The sequence below is a fragment of the Meriones unguiculatus genome, chromosome 2, assembly GCF_030254825.1.
Source record: "Meriones unguiculatus strain TT.TT164.6M chromosome 2, Bangor_MerUng_6.1, whole genome shotgun sequence".
NCBI lineage: Eukaryota > Metazoa > Chordata > Mammalia > Rodentia > Muridae > Meriones > Meriones unguiculatus.
In genome coordinates this window covers 165,399,199-165,426,385 of record NC_083350.1, presented here as the reverse complement: position 1 = coordinate 165,426,385, position 27,187 = coordinate 165,399,199, and the positions used below count along the sequence as shown (strand labels likewise).

Sequence of the window (27,187 nt, the reverse complement as noted above, 5' to 3'; positions counted from 1 at the left end):
TCCAAATGCCAAGTCTTCTAGAAAAAAAATTAAACAGAGAAATATTATAATTAAATGACATTCTATATAAAATAGAATTTACAAAATATTCCACTAAAAAACCAAGGACATATATACGTACATACATACATGGATGTGTTCTCTACAATAAAACACATCTTGGTACAAAACAAGTCTAGAGAATTTCACAAACACTGATATAACTCCATGTATTCTATCTGATCACAATACAATAAAACTTATAATCAACAGCAAACAAAGGTCTGTTAAGTATATAAACTCAGAGATTAAAATTTCTAGTAAGTATACAAACTCACAGAAATTAAATATCACAGACTAATGACTGAGTCAAATAAGAAAATTAAAAAAATCATAATTTACAAATTTGCAATTAACTTAAGATGGCCACAAAACCTCTTAGGACACATTAAAAGCAGTCTAAGAGGAAATTTTATAGCTCTAAGTGTTATACATTTATTACAAAAATAAATTTTATAAGTGCTATAAAGTAATTAGAAAAATTATTTTTTAGAAAAACATAAGAACACTTCCACACTCATTTTTGAAAGCCAAAGTTACACTAATACCAAATCCAGGGAAAGATGTAACAACAACAAAACCCCCAAAGTATAGGAAAATGTCCCTAAAGAGCAATAATATCAAATGATGCAATAATCCTCAATGAAGTTCTTAAAAATTACAAGCACATTACCAAAAATTACAATCAAGTTGGCTTTATCCCAAAAATGCAAGGATAGTCCAACATATGTAAATCAATAGATGTAATAAATCATATTAAAAGATTTAAAGACAAAAATCACATACATCAATAGATGAAAAAAAATGGCCTTTGACAAAATCCAGTGCCTTCAAGATAAATTTCTTAAAAAGAATAGGACTAGAGGGAACATACCTCAACATAAAAAGACGATATTTTCATGCAATATATACATGTACACACACACACACACACACACACACACACACATACACACCCCACAACGAGTATCTCCTAAATGGAGAAAAATCTTGAAGGAATTCCATTAAAATTACAAACATGATAGGGCTGTCCACTGTCCAACCTTTTCTCAATACAGTGCCTGAAGAACTAACTAGACCAGTAACAACAACAACAAAAAATCCAAGAAATTACAGGATTTCAAATAGATAAAGAAATCACCATTATCCCTATTTTCAGCTAATATATTATTATACACAAAAATCCCCAAATTTACACCAGAAAACTAAAAACTATCAACAATGTCTGCAAAGTTGCAGGATACAAAATCAGCTCACAAAACTCAGTAACCTTTCTACACACCAGTAACAATGATAAAGACATCATAAAAACACTGTCATTCACAATAGCCTCAAAGAAATACCTAGGAATAAATCTATGCACCTAGAAAAAAAAAACTGGAAATAAACCTTGAAAGATCTCTATAATAACAACTTTAACTCTCTGAAAAAAAAGAAAAAAAAAGAGATGGAGGAAGATACTAGCAAATGAAAGGATCTCTCATGCTCAGAACCTGGAAGAATTAATATTATGAAAATGACCATTCTACTAAAAGCAATTTACAAACACAGTGAAATTCCAATCAGAGTTCCTACAACACTCATTATAGAAAAAACAAAGAGCTATAATTCTATGAAACCACAGGAGACCCCTAAAAACCAAAGCAATTCTGACTAAATTAACGATATTGGAGAGATTACCACTCCAGATTTCAAGATATATTGCAGAAATACAGTAATAAAAACATGATATTAGCACACTGTAGCATCTACAGTGTAAACCAACGGAACATAACAGAAGGTCCAAACATTAATATAAGTAACCACTGCTATCTAATATTGACAAAGATTCCCAAAACACGCATTGAGGAAAATATCCTCAACAAATAATGCTGGGATTCCATATATAAAAAAATAAAATTAGGCTGGCTCCAAATGGATTACCATCATTTAATCTGAAATGCTGTAACTGCTAGAATATAGGTGCTGTCCTCAATACTTATCTTTGTGCACCCAGGGAAATATAGTTCTCACACCTCATCAGGAAGCTTCTCATGGGAAGAGGAATTTTAATCCAGTATCATGGCTGCTAGGACAAGGGATCACATCCAAAGACCTTCTAGGTCTACGCAAATTGGGCTGGAATGCAGACACACCCTGGATTACAATATGATCTGGCTGGAATACAGACATGTCCTTAGTACACACCTTTAATCCCAAACAATGAAAGTAAGATTAGTTTATAGAAGGAAGCAGGCATGTTTGAAAGTGAAATCTAATTTAGGGGCAGACAAAGTGACGAATCAGAGAGTGAAAAATGAGTCAGAGATAGGATACGCCTAACACTCAAGAGAACACCAAGCTACTTAAGAATAGTCCAGGAAGAGAAAGGAGAATCGGGTAGTGTAGTGTGAGGAGTTATGTGTGGTAGTTTTACCGGGACAGTTTTACCCAGACAAGTTGCAGCCAGAGAACGAGAAGGACCTAGAAGATTAGAACAGATTGTCAGAGTTAGTTTGAGGACAAGCCAAGTAATTCAGTCAGAAGCCAAGAGAGAAGCCTGATTGAATCAATCATCTTGGAGAGGAGTTTGGGCCAGAGCAGCCCCATGAACCAGCCAGCCAAGTTCAGAAAGAGCTAGAAAGGGTGAGTTGATTCAGCAATAAGTCTCTGAGGCTGAAAGCACTCAGGACCTCCCTCCCTTAGCAGACCTCCATTAGAAGCTGGAAGCTGAAACCTTCGAGGTTCGGGTTTACAGAATATTAGAGTGTATGGAGGGTAGAAGCTTGTAGATCTCTAGGCCTAAAGAATCGTCAGACAGAAATGCTCAGCCCAAGCCGTGTGTCCCTACGACCTGGGTAAGGCTCTCATCTCTTCCCCTTATCTGAGGAAATAAAAACAACATTTACACAGACCCCAACTTATGAAAATAGGACATCACAGCAAAGACTCCATTCCGATTCAAGATTCTGCCCTGGTACTTCTAACTCACTCGTAGGAAGCAGTGGACCCTCTCACCTTATCTGAGATCACATTCACGTGGACTTCAAAAATGATATACTCACCTTCAACACCACTAACAGTCAAGTGCCATTAGTAACTAAATGGTTCTCACCTCCCTTAAATATTTTTGTAATTGTATTTTAAATCCCATGTGAATAACCTTCTAAATGATAAAATATATTAGACTTATTTTTCATAAAGTTACAAATAAAAATATGACGTCCTTTCACTGATAATACTTTTGTGTTATGACTGTTTGCTTTCAAACTATAGCTGGATACTACTACTTTGTCTTTATGACTATTAGCATATAGTCTCATTCTTTAGTGTGATTTGGATAAAACAGAAAGTCTTGTTTTTAAATTAAACGTTAACCCCATCTACTTTAGCTAGAGGTTACTCAGGATTTGGGCTAAATTTTTTTTTTCAAATTATACAAAAGACATCTATATCTAATAAACACAACACTCATGATGCTTTATACCTTTAAATACTGATGTTTCTTGGTTTAGTTTATATAAATGTCCTATAGTACAATTAGCCAGAAATAAAAACATTAAACAATATTTTTATTTTAATGAAAAAAAAAATGAGTCAATACTATACATACTCCTTCAAAATTCCCATTTATAATCACGTAAATATAAGTAAGATAACTAACCAAACTCAAATAGCCATAAACCCAAGGGGACTATATAGTGAATCTTGTTTAAAATATGTAAATTTCAATCTTATTAAAAAATAATAATTTTTGTTATTTTAGAGATTTACTTCATGTGAAATCTTCACTCCATCAGGCCAAACTGTTCTTGACTACTTAAGTTTAAGGTATAGTAATCTTGTCACAAGTAAACGCAGATACAGGGTATCTGTTAGATGGCTAATAGTTTTGCGATAGTCCAGGACTTATTTTCTCTTTTTTTTAATTAATATTTTTTTATTTTTAAATAATTTTATACATTCACTTGTATCTCAGCTGTAGCCCTCTCCCTCATTCCCTCCCAGTCCTCCACTCCCTCCCTCATCTCCTCCCTGTCCCCATCCGGGTCCACTGAGAGGGGGTGTCTTCCTCTCCTTCCATCTGGCCCTAGCTTATCAGGTATCTTAAGGATGGTTGCAATGTCTTATCTGTGGACTAGCAAGGATTATCCTCCCTCAGGGGGGAGGGAAGCTCATGAGTTCATGTCAGAGACAATTCCTGTCCCCCTTACTAGGGAACCCACTTGGATACTGAGCTACATGGGCTATGTCTGAGCAGGGGTTGTAGGTTATATCCATGCATGGTCCTTGGTTGGATAACCAGTCCCATAGAAGACCCCTGTGCTCAGATATATTTGGACCTTGAGGGGCTCCCTGTCCCCTCTAGGATATACTAATTCCTCCTTCCTTCATATGATTCCCTACATTCTGCTGAAGGCTTGATTATGGGTCTCAGCATCTGCTTTGATACACTGCTAGGTAGTCTTTCAGGTGCGTTCTGTGGTAGGCTCCTGTCCTGTTACTTGTTTTCTCCTATTTCCAATGTCCATCCCCTTTGTCTTTCTAGATGAGGATTGGTCATCTTACCCTGGACCTCTTTCTTGTTTATCTTCTTTAGGTGTACATATTTTAGTATGATTATCCACATCAGATCCTAGAAATGAATTTCTTAGGTACAGGGAAACTTATAATATTTAAAAAATAATACTTGGCCCTCATATGCACAAAAATGTGATACTAGGCCAACAGGGGGAAATGTGAACAAAAACTGAAAAAATGTATATATACATACTACATGTGATAGCAACTAATGAAAAAAGAAAAGACAGCATGAATTTGAAAGAGGGTTATGTGGGAGGGTTTAGAGCAGTGGTTTTCAACCTGTGGGTCACAACCCCTTTGGAGATGTCAAAGGACCCTTTCACAGGGGTCGTATATCAGAAAACCTGCATATCAGATATTTACATAATGATTTATTATTTGTTTTATTTTGTAATATATTGCTGGACTTTGTGTCACTAGCATACAATATGAGAATTTTTCCCGTGCTGCAAATCTGTCTAAACAATTGTCTAGCTATATTTTAGGTAATTGGACTGGAGAATTCGATACTACGATGGAGCAGCTGTGAGTGGCCATTGTCACAGTAAATTCTACCAAAGTGGACGCAGGACTAGCCACAGGATTATCATTATGGATTGCTGCAGCCATGAATCATCTGAAGGAATGGGCGGGCATGGGAGCGTTAGCAGGCCTTCTGGTGTTGGTCTCCTTGGTTTGCCTGTGGTGTATATGCAAGATTAGAGTCTCACAACAGCGTAATACAGCCATGATCATTCAGGCCTTTACAGCCATTGAAGCAGGACAGTCTCCCCAAGCATGGTTGGCTACCATAAAAAGCTAAAATGTTACGCTCAGGATGCAAAGCTAAGCACTGCACTCAGGGTCAGCCACTTTGGACCCAGAGAAGAGCATGTCTGATTGCATGCGGGTTGATGCCCCAGGTCCCGCCTCTGGGAAAAAGGTATCAGATGGGTCTGATGCTCTTTGGGTGGATGACACCTAAAGGAACATCAGTACAAAGTCCCAATTTATTTCTAATATCAGAGATCAGACCTCTACTCTTGCCTGATGCGTCTAAAACAAAAAGGGGGAACTGTAGAGAGCTGCGTAATGCTGTGCCTTAAAGATGGAGCTGGTTTCTGCCTTCCACCTTCCCAATGGTGAGTGCTCTCTGTCACAAACAACTCCACATTTGGCTAAGGCCATAGATCTGGCTTGCTTCCATGTATGTGGACCTATCTGCATTGCCCACATGGCACGCTGGGGTTGGCTACCCAGAGGCTATTTAAGCTGTGGGCTGGCTTTCCCCAGGGTCAGATGATTGTTCAAGGTTCCTGAATAAACTGCATTGAAAAAAAAATTTATATTTATTTTTATAATAAGTCTTATCAGATCTACGTACTTCCTGTTTCACAGTGTCCTAGCAAGGCTTCCCCCACCAGGGGGAAGTGATTGAAAAGTATACAACAGAGACCATGTCAGAGACAGCTCCCGATCCCCTTCCTAGGGGACCCATATGGTATATATTGGTATGTGTGTGTACAGAGCCTAGGTCTAATTAATGCATGGTTCTTGGTGCTTCAGTCTCTGCAGTAAGCCCCTCTGGGCTTTGGTTAGTTGGCTCTGTTGGTTTTCTTGTGGAGCTCCTGTCCCCCCTGGGTCCTTCTATCCTTTCCCCTACTCTTGTATAAGCTCCACCCACTGTTTGGCTGTGAGTCTCATTTCTCATAGGATATTCACACTGGGCTCCCATTGGCAAACACCCTAGAGCACACTGGAGACCTGCAACAGAGTGGGCCCCTGGGAGGATATGGGGTGACTCTAGCTAAGGCCTCTGGTGTCAGGGGTCATAGAGACTGGATTAGACAGGACTATCAGTAAAGAGAGGGCTGCAGGAGAGGAACACCAACCCAGCCAAAAAAAAACTTCCATTCAGAATTTACCATCTTTTCCTACAGGGATAAAGACAGAGGAAAGACTGAGGTAATGTGCAACAAATGCCTGGCCCAACCCAAGACCCACTCCATAGGAAAGAGCCAACCCTGCTACATGATGATTTATAACAGTAGCAAAATTACTGCTATGGAGTAGCAATGAAGTAATTTCATGGTTGGGGGTCACCTCAACATGAGGAATTAGTGGGTCTTTTGTTTGTTTTTGAGACAGGGTTTCTTTGTGTAGCTTTGGCTGTCCTGGACTCACTTTGTAGACCAGGAGGCTGGCCTAGAACTCAGAGATCCACCTGCCTCTGCCTCCCAGAGTGCTTGGATTACAGGTGTGTGACACCATGCCCAGCTGAGGAACTGTATTAAAGGGTTGCAAAGTGGAAAAGTTGAGAACCACTGTCTTAGAGAAAGGAAATTATATTGTGAAATTATATGCAATTATATTGTGATCTCAAAAAAAAAGAAAATTCAAACAAATTTTAATTCCAGAAGAGATTTTAATTTATATTTTATTTATTCTTCTCATATACATTATATCCCTACCTCAGTTTCCCCTCCCTCCACTCCTTTCACTCCCCTCCCTATCTCACAAATCCACTTCTTCTCTTCCTCCTCCTCAGTTTCCTTTCAGAAAAGAGCAGCCTCCCAGGAATATCAACCTGACACAAAGGACAGGAGAGGCAGCTGTCTGTTGGTGAGCTGGGGTCATTAACAGACCTGTAAACTCTCCAGCAAACTTATTTTACGAACTGACTAATGGCTTAAGGCTGTCTCACAATAATTCACTGAGCTTGATGCCTGTTTTATGTGATTTCCTATATTTGTGTTTTATTTTGGGCTGAAAGAAATTATAAAAGGGTAATCAGAATAGTAATTTACAGAGTTCAAGTATATTTTTTGTAATGTATTTATTTATTTTCATTTCATGTGTATTGGTGTTTTGCCTGAATACATGTCTGTGTAAAGGTGGGAATTTCAGTTTTTGGGCTGCCATATAGGTGCTGGGCATTGAACCCAGATGCTCTGAGCAGCCAGGGTGTTCTTAAACCACTAAGCCACCTCTCCAGGCCCAGAGTCCAAGTCTTATTCATGGGATAAATGTGTTTTGTTCAAATACCCTTGTGCTCTAGTTTAATCTCTGTTGCTGTGATAAAAGACCCATCAAAAGGCAACTGATGGAAGGAGTTTTCCCTGGCGTTTAATTCTAGGTTACAGTGCATGTCAGCTCAGGAGCCTAACACTGGTCACATCACATCTACAGTCAAAGACAGAGATGAATGCATGTGTGTTCGCTGGTTGCTTGTGCTTATGCTCAGTTCCTGCTCTCCATTCTCATACAGAGCAAAGGCCCCTGCCTAGGGAATTATGCCATCCACAGTGGACAAGTCTTCCTGTATCAGTTAGCCTGAGACAATTCCACCTCATACTTTTGATAGAGATACCCCCCTGTTTGTCTCTCTCCCTCACTTCCCATTCCCTTTCACTCTCTTCCTCCTTCCTTCCCCTTAACATATCTACTTAGTTAACTGATTTTGCTATTGGCTCCCAGGAACAGGGTAGGTTCGATTTTTGTTCACAGAGCCAACTTTGGTTCCCATTTGCAATTCACTGATCTTTACAAGAGCCTATCGCTTTTGTTTTTCCCGTCTAATGTTTTCTTTTAAATTAGAAACTTTTTTATTAATTACACTTTATTTATTTTCTATCCCCCCATAAGCCCCTCCCTCCTCCCCTCCTAATTCCACCTTCCCTCCCCCTTCTTTACACATGCCCCTCCCCAAGTCCACTGATAGGGGAGGTCCCCCTCTCCTTCCTTCTGATCTTTGTCAGATCTCATCAGGAGTGGCTACATTGTTATCTTCTGTGGCCTGGTAAGGCTGCTCCCCCCTCAGGGGGAAGTGATCAAAGTGCAGCCAATCAGATTATGTCAGAGGCAGTCCCTCTTCCCATTACTATGTAATCCACTTGGACACTAAACTGCCATGGATTACATCTGCACAGGGGTTCTAGGTTATCTCCATGCCTGGTATTCAGTTGGAGTATGAGTCTCTGGGAAGACCCCTGTGTTCAAATTTTCTGATTCTGTTGCTCTCCTTGTGGAGTTCCTGTCCTCTCCACATCTTACTATTTCCCATTTCTAACATAAGATTCCATGCACACTGCCCAACAGTTGGCCATAAGTCTCAGCATCTGCTTTGAACTCCTACAACCAGTCTGGAAATCAATCTGGCACTTTCTCAGACAATTAGGAATAGTGATTCCTCAAGATCCAGCCATACCACTCCTAGGCATATTTGCAAAAGAGGTTCAAGTACACAATAAGGACATTTGCTCAACCATGTTTGTAGCAGCTTTATTTGTAATAGCCAGAAGCTGGACTGAAGAAAGGATGCAGAAATTGTGGTACATCTACACAATGGAATATTATTACTCAGCAATGAAAAATAAGGAAATCATGACATTTGCAGGTAAATGGTGGGACCTAGAAAAGATCATCCTGAGTGAGCTGTTCCAGAAGCAGAAAGACACACACACGGTACATTCTCACTCATATAGACATGTAATATAGGATAAACCTACTAAAATCTGTACATCTAAAGAAACTAATCGAGAGAGAGAGAGGACACTGACTAAAATGCTCAATCCCCATCCAGAAAGGCAAAGAGGAAGGACATCAGAAGAAAACAGGAAACAAGCTAGGAATCTGCCACAGAGGGCCTCTGAAAGGCTCTGCCCTGCAGACTATCAAAGCAGAAGCTGAGACTTATGTTGTTTGTTTTTATTTTTTTTCTACTCATGGTGACTATATACATGATTAGTGTTGGGCATTTCTCTTTTTTAACCTGCATACAGTGTCATAAACTTCTGGTTCATACTTTAGCTGCAACTACCACATTTCTATACAATGTTTATTTTATTAAAGTGTTTTCCCTTTTCTTCAGTTAAAATTTTTTTCTTTTTTAAATTTATTTTTTAACTTTTATTATTTACACTGTATTCACTTTGTATCCCCCCATAAATCCCTCCCTCCTCCCCTCCTAATCCCACCTTCCCTTTCCCTTCTTCACACATGCCCCTCCCCAAGTCCACTGATAGGGGACGTCCTCTTCCCCTTCCTTCTGATCTTAGTCTATCAGATCACATCAGGAGTGGCTGCATTGTCATCTTCTGTGGCCTGGTAAGGCTGCTCCCCCCCTCAGGGGGAGGTGATCAAAGAGCAGGCCAATCAGATTATGTCAGAGGCAGTCCCTCTTCCCATTACTATGTGACCCACTTGGGCACTAATCTTAATATCCCATAATGATAATTTCACTTTGAAATCATTTGTGTCTGCAAATGTAAAATGTGTTCCCTGAGAGTACAGTTAATAGTGTCATATATCTATAAGCCCACTCTGAAATCTAATTTCTATTTGGAGCGCTCATGTCATTTATGATTAACTATAAATGTTTATAATTTATGAATAAAGTCATACTCAAATTACCATCTTTACAATTGTTTCTTATTAGACCATCTACTTTCTTCCACTTTGGCTCATTCTGTCCACATTCATATTAACTAAACACATTTTGTGATTTTAAAAAATTGTTCCTGGTGTTTGAAACCTTCTAAAACTTTCAGAGTTCTCCAGGTCCTTCCCCAAGGTTTTATAAGCAGTAAAGCAGTAACTGAGGAGGGAAGAGTCCCTGACCCTGAGCTGCAGCTGCCTTAATGTACTGCAGAACTCCAGGGACTCGGCTTTTATCCTGGGTGGTTTTACACTGGGACAGCTGCCTGTGTGTCACTCATGCCTCTCTCAGAAACCCTTGACTCTTAGTCCTTTCAGTAACCCCAATAAACTCACTGTCTACTTAGTTAGACTCAGGCTGACTCATTCCCTTGGTCTATCATTGGTGCTTCTCTGGGGTGAATTTAAGCATGTCTTCCCCGGAAAAGTCACATCACAAAAGGTGACGTAAACAGGCCAAAATCATGTGGTCTTATTTTAGTTTTCTCAAGAACCTCCATTCTGACTTCCACAGTGGGCCCTCAAGTTCATACTCCCAGCCGCGCTGACTAACCATCTCTCTCAAGACATCCTCACCAGCGCTTGTTACTTGTTTTCTTGATGACTTTCATGCTGAATGGGGTCAGGCGGAATCTCAGAGTACTTTAAACTTGCATTTCTCTGAAGGCTACGGATAGTGATTGTTTCTCCAAATACTTGTTGGCTCTTTGTATTTCTCCCCTTTGGGAATGTCTACTAATTGTGTTAGCCAACTCCATGTTGTGATTTTGTTCACGGTTTCCGTTCTTGAGGTTCTTTATAACATCTAGGCATCACCCACCTGTGAGGCGTGTGACTGGCAAAGAGTGTCGCCTCACACCGTGGGCTCTCTTCACTCTTGCTGCTAGGCTTTTGTTTTGTTTTCACTGCAGAAGATTTTTAACCACATGCAACCCCATGTCAGTTCTTATGATTACCTCCAGTGCTACCGGCTTCCTTTTCAGAAAGCACTTGTTCATAACTGTATCTTGAAGAATTTTTAGCTGTATTTTCTTCAGTTTAAGAATTATAGTTCTTACTTGAAATCTTGATTCGTTCTGAATTGGTTTTTGTACAGGGTGAGGAGTGCGGATCTGGTTCTATTTGTTTACAGGTGAACATTCAGTTTTCCAAGCACCATTTAAGGAGCCTGCCTCCTTTCTGGTGCATGTTTCTGAAATCTTTGCCATACTAGACAACTGTGACTGGTGGTTTAATTCTGGGTCCTCTATGCTAGTCTGGGTCCATTTCTGTGCTAGTGCCTGTCTGATTTTGGCACTCTGGCTCTGGACCACAGCTGGCAATCAAGTACCATGAAGTCTCTGTACTGCTCTTTCAATTTAGGGTTGCTTTACCTCTGTTGGGTCCTTTGTGCTTCCTTAAAAATATTAAGGAGGCTTTTTCTAGACAAAAGGCCACTGGAATTTCAATGGAAATTATATTTAATCTATAGTGTGCCTTAGATAATATACCCATTTTCAACTCTGCCAATCCATGAATGTGGGAGTTCTTTCCATCTGATAAATTTCAAAATCTGAAGAACACGTCTGGTCCCAAATATTTCACATAGAGGATTATCAGTTTATACAAAACCTAAGGATCCTAGAAGAATGAACTCTGACATGACATTACTATTGCAAAGCTCCTTCTGAAGCTCCTTCCTGGGATCTACTAATCCGTGTACCTACAGTCTGTCTGTGCCTCTGTCTGTCTGTTTCTCTCTCCTGCCTTTCCCTCTCTCTTCCTCACTAATATCAACCAGCCTGATGAGGTTTTTGAGAATGAGAGTTTCTCTTCCTGGGGTACATGTCCACACAATTATCCGAAGCTATAGCTAACGGGTCCAGACACTTATGTGCACTAAACAAATGAAACAGGCAGACACGTGTGCACCAGCCTGAAAGCTGTTCCTCCAGGAATAAGAACAAAATCTTCCAAACAGGGAAGCAAGGATGTCGACAATCAGCGAAGTTCCTAAATTACTTGGATGCTTTTGAAATATTAATTCCCTAGTCAAAAATACTATGGTTCCAAATCTGATTGCTCTGGAACAGGGTCTTAACAGATGGTGGAAAAACCAGCCCCAACAGATACATCTAAATCACAGCTCCTCCATATATGACTCAGGGACTATCTCTGAAGAGCCAGAGACAACCAGGAAGTCTACTGTGAAACACAATGATTCTAATTTAATTCCTTTGGATCAAATTCTTGATCCTGGGCATGAACAGGGGGTAAAGCAGAGCTTTATGGCAGACTGCATGTAAAGCGAGAGCAGCTCACATGGTAGCCAGGAGGCAGAGGAAGAGGCAGAAAAGAAACAGGGAAAAAGTGCATCTTTCTACAGCATACCCTAGTGACCTACTCCTTCCCCATCTCCTAATGACTAACCTGTCCCAGTAATGCCATTGATTGGGTCAGAGGCTTTAAGATCCAACCACTTCACAAAAGACCACCAGCTGATGCGAGGAGCATACATCTAGTTAGACAGCTGTTGGTTACTGCCAGCATGTGAGTGCCACTCAACACGAGGGCAACCATGCCTGGAATTAAAAACCTAGCCAATTTCCCAAGGCTACTGAGGTCACAGATTTTACAACAAAATCTACTATCACCTATTTGCTTGATCAGCATAATTCCTGACTACATTCTAAATGTTAGCCTTATGCCCAAAGGTAAGTGTAGCCCTTAACCTTCATCAAAGAAGCCTCTCTTTAGAGTAAATGAAGAACATCACAGAAAACCACAACTAGAAAACAACACAGAGATCAAGAGGTCATGGGAAGCCTACCTCCAATGGCTATATCTACACAACAACTCTTAGAAGATGAGGCAGAAAGATTGCCAGATCCAGGATACCAAGAACTCTGTGAAACAGTCTTTCCAGAAATGGTTGCGTAAACAAGTCTGAACAGTGGCAATATCAATAGACATGTAAAAAGAGGAGAGGAAGTCCGGAGAAAGTAAAGTCTCGAGTTAATGTGCACTGTGGGCATTGACATGGCCATGTCAAGGACGTGATAGCCACAGGCTCAGAGAGAAAGCAAAGCCATTGTCAGACCAAGTGCAGTGCTGGCAGCATGTGCAGAAAATGGCCACCATAATTTTCTCTCCTTGGATATTTATGGCCTCAAGACTGCTCCCCTAAAGAGATTGTTCCTACTGAAATTAGCTAAACATTCCTCCTTGTCCAGCTGTATGCAAAACCCCACCTCTTTGTTCAACTGTATATAGTAAGCATAGGTTTCTGTAGAGCTATGGTTTGTTTTGTTGTTTTGTTTTGTTTTGTTTTTCCAGCAAAGAGCTCAGTCTACCTGATTCCAACTTTTCTGTGTCTCTGCCTGCCTTTTCAGCATCCCTTCCTGTCCATGTCCCCAGAGCTGTGTAAGGATGCAGCAGACACGATTCCTCTTAAGAAGGAAAATCTCATGGGATCATAACCCTAGACAAGGAACTATAAGGCAACTGGTGATTACTGAGAACGGAAGAATTAGTGTATACCAGGGCTGTTTGTTAAGACTGGTGGTCCAACCCAAAGTGATCAGGCCTAAAATCTTACACATAAACAACAAAATGGACTCCACAGGTTACAGTTATATATCTATGCTTATAATTGGAGAAGAGGCTATCAATTTAAGAGCAGAAAGATATAGAGGACTTAGATTCAGGGGGCTTAGATGGGGCTTGAGGGAAGAAAGAGAAAGAGGAAGGTGTAAAAGTAACTTTTACTCTCCTGATTCAATTGTTGTCTCTGAGGCCTACTGTCTCCTTCTGCTAACCTAGGCCAAGTCCTGGAAGCTTATAACTGCCATACAATCTAACCTAGGCCTAGAATATTTTCAGCCTCTGAGACTTATTGCTTAATGAGTTCACCTTTTCTTGTTCTTACTGAGCTCTGAGCTGGCGAGCTGGCGAGCTGGCTCAACTCAGCTGTTCTGGCTCAAATTTCTCTCCCAGCTGACTTATTCAATCTGGCTTCTCTCTCAGCCTCTGAGTTGCTCTGTTTGGTCTCAAACTAACTCAGGTGATCTTTTCTAATCTTCCGGTTCCTTCTCATTCTCTGGCTCATTCTGTCTTCACCTGAGTTTTCTCTCTGCAACCTGTCTCTCTATTACTGTCTTGGGTAAAAGTGCTTCCTGTCTTTCTCATTGCCCCTGAAGTATCTTCCCTTTCCTCTCTCATCTCATGAGAGTTGGGCATATCCTATTCGGTCAAGTCTTTCTTTGATTTGTCACCGTTTCTGCTACTCAATTTCACATCACTTTCAAACATGGGTGCTTCCTCTACAAATCAACTTTACCTTCATTGTTTGGGATTTAAGGCTTGTACCATACGCCTGAACCTAAGCTTTTCTTTACCTGAAACTTCCCTATACCAGGCTGGTCTTGAACTCAGATCTGCTTGCCTCTATCTTCTGGATTAAAGGTGTATTTGTATTCAAGCTGTATCACACGGACCTAGAAGCTCTTTGGATGTGATCTCTTGCCAGAACAGCCATGTTCTAAATTAAAATTCCTCTACAACTAGTGATGTACTTGTACTTCAATGTTAAAAACATATAAAATGTTTTTAAAGACCATCGGCTTACAACAAGAGGGCACACATGAGCCTGGTGGGAACACTTCATACAGAAACCATAACAAATCTGTCATGCTCCCTGGAAAATTATGACAGCCAGTTACACGGATTAGCCATGGCCTTAAAAGAGGTAGGAAGACCTGCAAGGGAATTCAGAAGTGAGTAAGGAGAAACTAGATCACCCAGAGACCCAGCATGAAGAGTCACCTCGGGCATTTCTCCCTGAAAAGTTCCTCAGGCACAGAGAAAAATTACAAGACCAGCCCATGTCCTCTTGTCAGGAAAGTTCTCTAAAAAAGCACTCCAAAAAGACAGGCTGTCTTGAAAGACATGGTTTTGAGAAGACAAGACAAACAGATAATGCATACATTCCTTCCCAAGAACTTACATGTCCATCTTCTACCATCCTAGGGTTGTTCTGTGTACTGAGTGTGAAAGGATCCAACAGAAAGGGCATGCTCCTAAGTGTCTGTATCTGGGCCTACATCCAGCCTTTGCATAAGGCCTCCCCTTCTGTGAGCTGGGACTGCATTTCCTACCATCCCTGTCCTACTAACCCCCATCAAAACCAAGCAACAGTTTATAAACTGGCTGCTCACGGTTGATACTTTCCTGTATACAATGCATTATGTAGGCTCTGTCTCATATCCCAAGCTGTGAGATGACCTGGGCTTATAAAAAAATGAGAGTGAAGCTTGACAAGATAAATCAGAGATGTACAAAGAAAAGACCCAAATGTGGACTCCAGGAGCTACTCTTCCACAGTTCAAATGTCAATTCTCGGAGCTGTGAAACCCAGCTGAGGGAGGGAACAGCAGCAGAGTGCTGATAGTAAAACACCGAGTGCTTAGAGAAGCACATGCAGAAAGGACTCCGTGTTCTCAATTGTAGCGCCTCAAAGAAAGGGGAGGCAGAGAAAGAAACTGGCAAGCTCTGTGCGAGGCTGATCCCATGCGCACAATGTCAGTTCTCTACCCCCTCACTCTGAAGGCTCTACCCCCTTCTTGCCACAAGCAGGTCTAATCCTTACACTTCAAATTTCCTAGAATTAAATGGAAAAGTAAATAGCTCCAGTTCAGGAAAAAAACACAATGTTCTCCCAGCGCACTCTTTCATAGGTGAAGAATACTCCAGAGGCAAGTCGGGAAGGCACAAGGCTACTGGCATGTAAGTGGGCGCTTGTCAGATGTGAGAGTAAGCAGAGCCTCATGCAATAAATCAGGATGTCTGCAGAGCCGCCCCTTAGAGGCTGTTAATGTCAGATCATCCATTTAATCACAAAGTGTTTACATATGGTAGATGCTGCACTGTGTCCTGGTAGTAACCTGGCCTCTGGAGACTCCTGCTTTCTTCTGTGTGTCCACATGTTTATTTACCCATGAGATTTCATCAAAGCTGATTATACTAGGCTTACTGCTCTCTACCAGAGCCTAGTAGGAAACTTCCCTCAACCATCTCTGGTCTCAAATGACTGAATCAGAAAATCCGTAGTGATTAGGTCTGCATACAACACACATACACACACACACACACACATCTATACCAGTAGAAGAAATATGTGTGCGCCTGATTGCTTTTCCATCTTCAATGCCCCAAACACTCCCTGCTGCTTAGTAAGTACAGAGAATCCGGAACAGTCCTTGTGGGCAGTTAGTGTAACTGCAAACACACAGGTTAAGATTTTAAGACAAAATGAATTGTAGATCAAAAGTTCTTAGATAATAATTAGGTGGCGGAACCTGAGTGAACACATTTAAATGTTCGAGCCTTTGGTTATTCCTCTCTTGGAGCCTCTTCCACTGTTGGAGCATCTCATGCTTCCTTTTAAACCTACCCTCACTCAGAATGGAAGGGGAGTCAGAGGAAAAGGAAAGGAAATACAAGACCCTCACAAAGAGCTTTTAGAAGAATGTTACTTTTGCATCATTTCCTTCCTTGGCTGAGCTTTTTGTAGTCAGCTTCTCAGTACACGTGGCCCTCTTTGACACCCATCTGTTCCACATTCAAGTTTAATCAACTACAGACCAAAAATACTGGAATGGGTAACTGTATCTGGGCTGAACATGCATAGTCTATTTGTTATCATTAGTTCCTAAATAATATACTAGATTATTTACATAGCACTTATACCATTAAGTATTATAAGAAATCTAGGGGTGATTTAAGGCATTTATATAAGAGTGAAAATAGGTTACATGCAAATATATCACTTTTTATAAGTGACTGCCTGTAAATATAAATCTCCAGATGACTTGAGAAGTAATGGGTTTTGTTTTCATACCATGGGAGTTCAGGAACCAATCCTGTACTCTGTTCAGTGGGAGAAATATAGAACTTTAAAAGCTATTACTACAGAAGCCGGGTAAACTGAAAATATAAATAGTAGCATAAGCAACACCAACTTATCAAAACATTAATGTAATGAGTTCATATGTCGTCCTGCTCATGAGCTACTTGCCTGTAATAATTAAATATGGAAAAATATGTGGGGAAAAAAAGAGAGTAACAACAGCCCTTATGTAACAGATATAGTCAGTGGAGTCAAAATTTATTATCCAAATGCTAACTCTAAATTTCAAGGTAGCTTTAACACCACCCCACTTCTGACCCTGCTGAACTCTCTAGCCGATAATCTCTTAGGAGAATGTGTCAGAAAGAACCATGTCTGGCTCTCCCTCTCTTACTGCAGTTTAACTGTCAATGGTGAAGTTTAGAAGGAAAGTCTCTGTGAGTTTTTGCCTGTATGTTTATTCACCGATTGATAAAGAAGCACAGGAAAGTGAAGAAGAAAAATATTGGTAGAGGGGAGGGCAGGGAGATTCATCCAGGCTGCTATTAGCATGACTCAGGGAGGGGAACCAGCAGAGGACAGCCTGACATCCACACACCCACACAGATCAAAACATCTCTGCCTTCCCCTTGCTTCCACTTTCAAGCCTTCAGGAGGTTCTAACTGCCCTGAGTCGGTAACAGCTGGTCCCTTATCTCGTGGCTTCTGTCAAGTTCCTGATTTTCTTCTCTTCTTGAAGATTAGGAAGAACTCTGTTTAAGTGTCCTCTGGAACCTACACTGAGACATAGTCCAAAATGAGTGTGGTCTGATGTGCAGTACAGGAGCAAGAAGCAGGTAAGGAAATTCTTCATGAAATAACCTGCATGTATGGAAGAGTAGTAGGTCTGAGCTGGGAGACACTGGACAATAGTCACGGATGTTAAACATTTGTCAGTGCTATTTTGGGGATTATAACTGATAATTACTTATGGTTTATAACTGATAATTACTTTGGGATTCCTAATTGTGTTTAACATGTCTGTAGTAATTGAAAATAAACTGTTTCATCTGGGACCTTTTAAAAACATGTGAAAGGGCACAGAAATGGCTTCTCAAAAAGTAAGTTCACTGTCATATTTCTTCTTTCAAAACTTCTCATGATGAGTAGTTCTCCTTTCCTGAAACCCCATGCACAAGCACGGAACAAAATTCCATCTATTTGAACAGGTCAGACCTTTAAGCTTGTTTGCTGCTGGAAAAGTTAATCTTAATGTCACCTAATAAATTATGCATTTGCTTTTAAACAGGATTAAAAGCCAAAAAAAAAAGCTATTTGATACATGGCAAAAATTTGCATTCATCAGATACTTATTTATAATCAGCTAAACTATTTAAAATACTTGAATTATTTAAAATTCTACACATAGGACTGAGCATGAACCTACAGCATCAGTACCCTCAATGAGCCCGTGCAGCCCCCCTAGGGTACACTGTTTGAGTTATGGTGGGATTTGGGGGCAGGGGTTGTTTTGTTTTGCCTTGGGGAAATTACTTCTATGTGGAAAATTGCTTAAAAATAAGAGTAAAGAAAAATAGTTTATATGCTTATCTTTTAAAATATGCAAAACCAAAAATGAATTTTAGGACCAAGTAATCTAAATAAACATCAATTTAAAAATAAGAGAGCAAGGCACTCACCAAAAACATCACAGTAACATTTTAAGTTCTATTGACACACAAAATCTTACACTTTAATAAAATGTATAAATACATACAAGCACACAGATATAATTGCACACCCATAGACAGCTGTGAAGTACATATTATCATGCCTGAGAAGGGAATACCAAGGTGCTCAGAGCATAACGACCCAGTCAGGGGAAGTTGCCAAGGATGGAGAGTGAACTGCCCTGTGCTAACACGGAGCAGCAGCAGCACTTAAGAGGAAGCAGGAGCTGAAGGGGTGTCTAGCTGGAAGGCAACAGAGCTATTCTTTTCTCTCTCTCTCTCTCTTTTTTTTTTTAAGATTTGTTTTCTTACCAGGAGCCTGAATCTGCCGCACACTAACTGGCTCCTACTGCCAAAGGATTCCTTGCAATGGCTTCACTTGCTTCCTGTTCTGCCTCCCAGCCTACCAGTCACCCGGTGTTCAGCATATCTTCCTACCCTCATCAATCCTCTCCAGCTACTTTCTCCCTTAGTCACGTAATTTTAGAATGTATTACTTTATTATTAAATTATCACTGATAACTTTCAAAATACAATATGAGAGCAAGGAGGACGTGGGAGTGAGGAAAAATGTCTCTCAAAGACAGCATACTGAAGGACAAAGCACTCTGAAACATTTGAAGTTACACTGGGCAACAGGGTACTAAGTAACCGTCATAAGTACCTGATCCACGCAGCTCCCTGAACCCTGGTCCTGTTTTCAGTTCAGGTAATATCTGTGAAGTCATTAACAACATAAGGTGTGAAGAAAGTGTAAAGTAAATGAGGGATAACATTGAGGCTTTCAATGTTTTCATACAGATTATCATCATCAGGAAAACTATAATTATACAACAGACCATTAAAAAACATCATAACCTGGGTTTCTGATAAAATATCTTTGAAAAGACAGTTAAGACAGAACAACAGAGAGAAAGTCTTTGAAACTTTAGCCCACCACGCAGTCACTTAGCACTTAGCTGTAACACCTAACCCTGGGTGTACCTTGACACGATTTTTCAATTCTTTTAGTTTTAGTAATCATGTACAAGGGATTCCCTGAAATTGGTAGTCCGAGGTCCACTTATTCACATGTGTCCTACTGATAGGTTGCCTACAAGTTTCTCATTCAACCAAAGCCACCTAATTAACAAAGAAATGCCTTACAAACAAAACACCCCAGCACCTCTCCATTTACTGCATTAACTGTGATGTAATTCAGCACTGCACTAATCTTTGTCACAAGACAGAGAATGAAGAAGGAAAGGAACATTGGTCAAGACACTTTCTGTGGCTCAAGATGCCTATGAAGGCAACTGCTGAACAGAGCAAAAGTGATTTGGAAACAATATTCTCTCTAGTAAATGCTTTTAGAATGGATTCAGCTGCTGAGGCTTCTCTAAGCCTAAATCTCTGAGAACCCACAAGTCAGGCTCACTGCACCAGGCTCCTGATTTCCCTCAAGTCAGTAGCAGACGAGTTTCCTTGGTCTCTCAGCATGAGCAGACTCTACAACAGCAAGAACAAACCAGTGTGAGGAGCTATATGACCCTAGCACAAACACTACCACAGGCATCTGTGCTTACCAAAGACTATCTAGTAGAGGAGAAGAAACAAAGAGAATCACACCAACTGAAAATTACGAGTTCAAGAGAACCAAGTCTGTTTAGGTAGAGTTCTCAAAGGATAGGCCTATGAACCTCACTAGTGACTCAGAAACTCTAGGGATAACGCCTTGAAGCCCATGTCCAAACAAGTCCTTCTCATAACGTTGAAGGACAGATGTGAGCTCCGCCAAGTAGAATGATCATATAAATAACGTACATACCTGTTATTTGGGCAAACCTGTCAATAGTGCTTTCCTTCTATTTCAAAGTGGCCTCCTCACCTATTGCCAAACTGAGTGCTTTCATCAGAGACAAAGTACTGCCTGGGATTTCAAATGAGCTGTAAAGCTACCGCTACATCCACAGTCATTATGAATGTAAAAACAAAGTACTGCCACAAGAGAGTCTGGGGACATCAGTTTAAGAAAAAAATAATTAGCACAAGTATACTACCTTTCCAGAAAAAGCACATGTGAATAATGTGTGTAAAGTCCAGTTTAAATTCCTGAGCAACATACAGGCAACAAATAAAGCAGATGTGCTCCTCCCCAACACAAGCTCCCCAACCAGGTCTTTAAAACCCCCTCTACTAAGTTGTCCGGCTCCTTCTTATGGCTCAGAAACCATCCTAGAAAAGGATTATCACTAGTAACTAAATTGCTTATCCCTTGGTAACAACTTGGCCATAATAATTCACAGGAAAACCAAGTTTACCATGAGGTTTCTCAATCCACCTGCATCTTTAATGCCAAAGTCATTTCTTTGGTATCTAATCAATGACTGTTTTCTTTGAAAATATGTGACTGTACCCAGCCTAAATTAAGCTGCCAGCCCTTCATTCTCCACAGCAGACAGCCATTAAGCTATTTATGAAAAGCATCAAATGTCTTACATGTCAGGTTTTGACCACTCATCCTTCAGATAAGAGAACAGCAGAGAAGGTTGGTGGTTTCTGTCCAATTATAGAACATCTCCTGTTCAAGGTAAGATATCAAGGAAAAGAGAAAAGGATCATCTATAGGGTTTGGCCCAGAAGAAACTCAAGTGTGTTGGTGTGGTCACCATGGCAAGGAACTGCCTGCCTGGTTTTCAGGATCACAAAATAAATTTCTAATATATTGTGCAGAGCTACTGAACTCTGGATGCAATTTAAAACCACACAGCCTGGAAATATGCCCTACGTTTCCTGTATAGCAGGAGAGATACCTGGCTGGAAAGGACTCACCAGCTGTTTGGGGGATTTTCCCAGGATGAGCTCACAGAGACCTGACCTAAGGAACATTTCCACCCTGTTACAAAACATGGACAAAAGTCCTCCTCTTATTCTAAAGATATTGGCAGAACTGAATTTTCATTCTATAAACATGGAGTCCTTACCACATGACAGCCACAATTCTAGATCCTATGGATACGCTGCATGAGGCACTGTCCTCTGGACCTCATCCTAACAGGTCTCACTGAAGCCCTACTTCTAATATAACCACTACTCTTTTCTTAGTACTATTTTTTTAAGTCTCGCCAATGATTTTGAACACCGAATTTCTCAGCATATATATATTTTTTACTACCTTTAGAGAGACTTGGAGAGATTCTAATCTCACTATCAGCCAATGAGTATTGCTAGCTTGTCTTAACTCCCTAGCCTAACCCTTCTGGGAGCTTACAGCCCTGCATTTGCTAATAACCAAAAGAAAATATGGAAGATGGACCTCAGGCCTTGGTGTTCAGTGTCCTCTTCCTCTCCTACCTCCTGAAACTGTCTTCCTGCACAAGAACCTCACTGCCTATAAGCACCACCTTTACAGAAGTGAAAACAGGAAGGGAGAGGATAGGGTCAGAGGTGAAGGGAAAACTTAGGGCCAGATGTTCCTGCTATCACCAAGTCTGCGATGAGTTTGAATGCAGCAGCTGCCCCCTTAACTGATGCCACCAACACAGACAGACTGCTTATTTGAGAACAGAGAGTAAGTAACCAAAACACAGCGTTGTAAGGAGTCGTTTCTAGAAAACAACTCCTTTTTCTTAAAAGCTACTTCATACTAATTGTGCATGTGTGGTGTGTGTGTCCGTAAGTACAGATGAACTAATGAAGTTAAGAGACAAACATGTGAGGGGGCTCTCTCCACCCACCATGTGGGTCCAGGGTCTCAAGTCAACAGGCTTGACAGCAGGAACCTTTATCCTCTAAAGCCATTTTGCTAGACTTTATATAGATTATTTCAACTTTGAACACACAATGCAATTCACTGATCCATCTTGTGATAGTATGGAAAGGCCTTAAGTCCCTGAAGAGAACTGCTGACAATAACCTGAAGTTTCAGCTAACGCCCGACTTTGCTGAGAGACCTTGGAAAAGTCTCAGTGTCCTGTGCTTCCTAACTACTATAGAGGTGTGCACTCTGGATTCAGATTCTCTAGTTTTAAATCCCGGCTATGCCACTTAGTTTGATACAGCCTTGATCAAGCTCCATAATGACTCCATGTCTCAATCTCCTCACCGAGGTATCATGCAGAGTAAAGGAGTTAGTGCATAACGTCCCAGAACAATGGTAGGCATGACATAAGAAAGCCATCACTACACACTGATGTCAGTGCCATTATCTCTTTTCCCAGGAAAATAGTGAAGTAGTCTGATGATTGTAAGAACAAAAGAGGGCCTCTGAAAGACTCTACTTAGCAGTGTATCAAAGCAGATGCTGAGACTCATAACCAAACCTTTGGCAGAATGCAGAGAATCATAAGAAAGAAGGGGGAGTTAGTATGACCTGGAGAGGACAGGAGCTCCAAAAGGATCAAATGTATCTGGGCACAGGGATCTTGTCTGAGATGATTCTCCAACCAAGGACCATGTATGGCTATAACCTAGAACCCCTGCTCAGACGTAGCCCATGGCAGCTCAGCATCCAAGTGGGTTTCCTTAATAAGGGGAACAGGAATTGTCTCTGACATGAACTCAGTGGCTGGCTCTTTGACTCCCCACCCCCCGAATCCCTGGAGGGAGGAGCAGCCTTGTCACGCCACAGAGGAAGAGAACACAGCCAGCCCTGATGAGACCTGATAAACTAGGGTCAGATGGAAGGGCAGGAGGACCTCCACTATCAGTGGACTTAGAGAGAGGCAGGGAGGAAATGAGGGACGGTGGGTGGGTTTGGGGAGGGAATTAGGGAGGGGGCTACAGCTGAGATACAAAGTAAACTGTAATTAATAAATAAAAATGTGGAAAACAAAAGAAAAAACAAAAGGAGACAAATTATAGAATTTAATTATTTCTGGTGATATGTTTTGTTCATTTGTAAAAGGAGAGTAAAATAGCTTTTGGAGGAATCACTGTAACATTTATCACAAGTCCAGTACAAAACTAAGTTAAAATGCTATAGTTCTTAACACAGAATACGTATAGCATATTCTTATTGCAAATTCACATGTAAAAGATATCCCTTTCCGTGTATCTATCACAATTCAGACAAATTACCTTCTCTGACAAAGCACTTTAGTACATGGCATAACTTGGAAAAGCTTAATATTACACTGTGATGTTAAAACAGGAGACCAGAGCAAAGCAATGAGCTGTGAGTGCTTTACTGTGAAAGAGGGGAGTAATGCACAAACTTAAGAAATGATAGACTGACAGGGCCTATGGGAATGACACACTCAACAAACAGATAAAGTAGCAACTACTTGTCCTTAATGACCCCCCAAACATGGCTTCTTTTATTTTAACTTGACCTTTTCACTAGACAGCTTGACCTGATTTGCGATATTGTCTCTTTAACCCCTGACACGTTGTACATATGTGCACCTTCAAAACCCAACATTTCTGTACAGCGTGCCTTTCTCTGAGCACTCAGGCAATGTGTACACCCAGCATCTCTACCATCTTTCAACTTTCTATAGCATTTATAAATGAGTCACAATCTGGTCCATGATGTTCAACATCCATGCTGCTTCAAGAGGAGGTGTTAATGCCTGTGACTCTGTGCCTGCTTAATTTAATTTATGGTATAAACTATATACCTAGAGAAACAAAGTAAATGTATGATTCAAAAAAGCCAAGGCACCATATAATCACTAACCCAAATTATGATATAAATTGGAGAAAGCCTGGAGAGTGGTAGAACAATGGTCTGGCATGTATAAGTACCGCCAAAAGGAAAATTAAGCTCAACACAATTGCAGGTCTATCTGAGCACAAGTCTACATTAGTTTCAGTTTCCGTCACCACAGCTTAGTTAGCCAGCAAGCACAATGCACTTAACTGTTACCATCTGTCTCTCTGTGCATGATTTCTTTCACTAATTATTCAGTATTGAGATTTAATCTTTTTATTGCCATTCCATGTATTGGAGCCTGACTGGTGTTCATTTCTGCTAGTAGGTCACAATTTGTCTCCCCCTTTAACCCAATAAAGAACATATGGGTTGCTCCCAGTTGGCTATTATGAGTAAAATTTTTACAACTATTTTAATACATTCACTTTTATGAATAACATACACTTTCGTTTCTCTGGCGTAAAAAGGAGTAAAATTATTTGGCTATATGTTCTGTGTTTATCTTGAGTAGAAGTCACAGAGTAGATCTGCTATTGTACACTCATAACTAGATAACTCATAACTCATAACTGAATTTACTTGTCAATTTTTATATTGTAAGGTTTTGTGGGGGAACTTGGAGGAGAGAGATTCTGAGCGCTGTAAACTATTGTTTGTTGTCTTTTTTTTTTTTTGTAATTGTTGTGTCTTTTTAAACTTTTTTTTAAGTTAGGGTATCAAGTTTGAGGGCTTGCCGAGAACACCGCCTTCTTCCTCTGCTTCCACAGGGCTGGGATTACAAGCCTAAGCTATCACATCCAGAGAGTTTACTGATGTTTTAATCTGCTTTTCCCTTTAAGAATGTCGTCTTGATTGTCATATGCTCCTTGGTCAAGCTAAGCTTACGCTTCCACTTATTTTCTTAACTGAATTCTTCCCTTTTTATTATGCTTTGTAAGGAAGGTTCCATAAATATCTTAAAAAAATTTTTTTAACAGAGAGATAGAGTGTGTTAGTTACTTTTCTGTTGCTCTGATAGTACATCAGACCTAGGCAACTTATAAAAAGAAAACGTTTAATTTGGAGTCTACAGTTACAGGAGGTTAGAGTCCATGACCATCATAGCGGGAGCATAACAGCAGGCAAGCAGGTATGGCAGTCATGTTTAGTGAAAGGCAAAAGTCTAAATTTTAATAACGCCCAATGACAACTTTTTATTTTATTATTAGTATAATTTGTATCCTAAGAAATCTTCCACAGTTGGGAAGAAGCATTGCTGTTAACAGTTTTACATTAAGTGTACACTGTATCTTGAATTACTTTGCTGCTAGCCATATGCAAAAAAAATACTTTATTAATGATAATTGATTTAGAAATATTCTGTGGGTGAGAAATTGTATTTTCTGACAGAAACAGCCTCTGGAAGTTCCCTATGCTCATCATCACTAACAACTTGTATAGAAAACATGGAAGTCAAAAACAGGATTAAGGCTAGCAAGGTGGCCCTGTAGTTAAAGGGCTTGCTGTTTTCACAGAGGAACCAATTTCTCAGCATTCATGCAAAGAAGCTTACAAATGCCAGGAGCTCCCACACTGGGGGAATTGGGATTGGCACACTCTCCAGGTACACACACACATACACACACACACACACACACACACACACACACACACACACACAAAGCAGATGTACATTTTTAGCCAGGCATGGCAATGTTCACCTTTAATTCCAGCACTTGGGAAGCAGATCTCTGAGACTAAGGCCAGCACATTGCAGGCCACATGAAGATACAGTGAGACTTCATTTAAAAAAAAAAAAAAAAAAAAAAAAACAGTAGAAATAAAAAAAACAAGAACTTGGTAGCATCCTATTTAGAACAAGAGCCGTGATGGCCCCACTTCAGAATAAGCGTCTCAGGAAGAATCCAAAGTTCCTGCCTGTACATAGTCAGCAGTTTAAACCAATACAGAAAAGAGTCACGTTTGCTCTCATGATGTTTTCTTCTTTAAACATACGTTAGAACAATTACTGTGTCACAACACAGACAACACAGCAGTTCTAATCAAGACTTCCCAGTGAGTGAGACGTGTTTAAGATTTGTCACATGTTCTCTGTGGCTTAAGTCATCAATGGCTTAGGTGCTCATGTATTTCTTCTTGAAAAAATTATCAACTTTAAAGATGAAGAGAATTATTTCTGCTATTTGGATAAAGATGCTATTCATGAAACATGTTAAATCATAGCATTTCAAGCTATTTTTTGAGATTTACTGTGAAGTTAAAAGACTCGTAAATGTACTTATTTAAAACTTCACTGGGTTTTGGAAAACTTAATACATTAAGTAGAGTAATAGAAGTAATAGAGCACACATACAAAGATAAAAAGACCATTCTGGTGAGCTGTATTTTGACAGCTGCTTTCTTGTACTGAGTCTTGTTAGCAAGGCTCACTTTTCCCAATTTGGAGATTAGCTTCTTGCACTGCAGCTAGTAAGTTGTCATGGGAAACATACTACCAAGCAAAGGCCTGTGAACTTGTGCATTCTTCAATCTGCTGTTTCTAACAACTATCCAAACCAACATTTCTTTAAAGAAACTTTATATAAACTGCTCAGGATTAAGGATGAAAGATAAGATGGAAATGTATCAAATGAGCCTACACCTTAAAAGAAATAAAAGAGTCTGGCATTTAATTTTCTGCTCTCAAGTATTTCAAATTGTCAGCATTTCCTTAATAGCAGATATTTTTGTGTCTTTGTATACAATGGGCAATCCTTTTCATAGCCAAATGGCAAACAGTGTGAAGGAAACAACAACAAAAATGAAAAAAAAAGAACAACAACAACAACAAAAAACACATTCCCAGTAAAGACTATTATCTTCAGTAATGTATATTTGGTGAGGTGTTTAATGATTTCAGTCAAAATAATTTGTCATTAAACAATATAAGAAACCAATACA

At 40.1% G+C, this 27,187-nt stretch overlaps 2 protein-coding genes across 8 annotated transcripts in view; one reads left to right on the top strand and one right to left on the bottom strand.

Moving 5' to 3' along the window:
* Med12l (mediator complex subunit 12L) overlaps positions 1–27,187 on the bottom strand; it is a 314,509-nt gene that overhangs the window by 149,544 nt on the left and 137,778 nt on the right. The gene's annotated exons all lie outside the window — the stretch shown is intronic.
* P2ry14 (purinergic receptor P2Y14) overlaps positions 17,539–27,187 on the top strand; it is a 44,992-nt gene continuing 35,343 nt past the window's right edge. Inside the window, exon 1 of the mRNA XM_021653811.2 lies at positions 17,539–17,739. The gene's annotated coding sequence lies outside the window, so the exon portion shown is untranslated. The remainder of the gene's footprint in view (positions 17,740–27,187) is intronic.